Raw genomic sequence first — 1,485 nt, 5'->3', positions numbered from 1 at the left:
AGATGAATTTGTTGAGATTTGCACCACTGTCAAGATTCAGAACTTCACTGAGGATGCCCTGAAACTTAGGTTATTCCCCTTCTCCCTTAAAGATAGAGCCAAACAATGGCTGAATTCTTTAGAAGCTAACTCAATTCGTTCTTGGGATCAAATGCAACAAGAATTCCTTAAAAAATACTTTCCTATAGGAAGAACGAACCAGTTTAGACGTGCCATTACAAGCTTCTCCCAAACCGAGGGAGAAGAATTTCATGAAACTTGGGAGAGATTTTGGGACCTAATCCGTAAATGCCCTCATCATCAAATACCTAAGTGGCAGCTAGTGCAATGTTTCTATGACGGTTTGACGGAACGAAACCATCAGATGATCGATGCTGCATGCGGGGGGACTTTCATGCTTCGAAATGAGCATGAAGCATGGCAACTATTTGAAAATCTTAATGAAAACTCCCTCCACCATGCTTCATGTTCTCGTCAAGCATCCCCAAATTTTCAAAGAAAAGGGGCCATTTGTGAAATAAGTCATTCTATGGACCTGTCTAGCAAGGTAGATGCATTGTCCCATAAGATTGACCAACTAATGATAGGAGGACATGTCGTTAGCTCTTCCCAAGCACAAGTGTGTGCTATCTGTTCTAGCCCATCGCATCCAATTCATGAGTGCCCCTCAGCACCCCAATATCCCGAACTCGTGCAAGAACACATCAATGCTGCCCAAACACAGCCCAGACCGGGTAATGATCCATTTTCCAATACATATAATTCGGGATGGCGGAATCATCCAAATTTTTCTTGGAGGCAGCAAGCTTCTAATACCTCCCAACCCTTCTCCCAAAATTTTCAAAACCCTCAGAATTTTCATCCCTACCGTCCCTCAACCCAATTTTAGCATCCTCCTCCTCCAACCCAAAGAAATACAGCCTTTGAGGAGAAGGTGTTGACTGCCCTTCAAGGTTTGGAGGCAAACACACAACTATTGCACTCTCACATGCAATCAATTGCTAAGCTAGAATCCCAAATGGGTCAACTAGCTAATGCATTAAACAAGCGAGAGGAAGGTAAGCTTCCAAGTCAACCAATGAGTAATCCTAGGGGACAATATGTGACTCAAGAAACTCGACTAAATCATGAGCAAGCTAATGCTTTGACTACCCTAAGGAGTGGACGTATAATAGATAATAAGGTTGGGGAGGGTAACAATAAGGAAGGAGAAGAAGAAGAGAAGAATGTATCATATGAAAACCCAAAACCTTCTTCAGCTAGTCCACCATCTGCCACAACCCACATTCCAAAGGCTCCATTTCCTGAAGCACTTAATGCACCCTCCCCCTTTAACAAGAAGGGAACTTCATTAGAAGAGATGATGGAGGTCTTCAAACAAGTTAAAATCAACCTCCCACTCCTTGATGCCATCAAACAAGTTCCCTCCTATGCCAAATTTCTCAAAGACCTTTGCACCCAAAAGCGAAAATCTAGGACACATGT

At 42.9% G+C, this 1,485-nt stretch overlaps 1 non-coding gene across 1 annotated transcript; it reads right to left on the bottom strand.

Annotated features, from left to right (window-relative positions):
• Window positions 1-200: 200 nt before the first annotated feature.
• On the bottom strand, window positions 201-306 carry LOC120107450 (small nucleolar RNA R71). Its single transcript, XR_005509215.1, has one exon. It is a non-coding gene; the product is annotated as a small nucleolar RNA R71 (small nucleolar RNA).
• Window positions 307-1,485: the final 1,179 nt, after the last annotated feature.

This window comes from Phoenix dactylifera, chromosome 10 (genome assembly GCF_051530095.1).
Source record: "Phoenix dactylifera cultivar Ajwa chromosome 10, Ajwa_hap1_PhDact_Kaust_v1.1, whole genome shotgun sequence".
Classification (NCBI taxonomy): Eukaryota; Viridiplantae; Streptophyta; class Magnoliopsida; order Arecales; family Arecaceae; genus Phoenix; species Phoenix dactylifera.
Note: the sequence above shows the minus strand (reverse complement) of the source record. Positions and strands in the feature narration are given on the sequence as shown.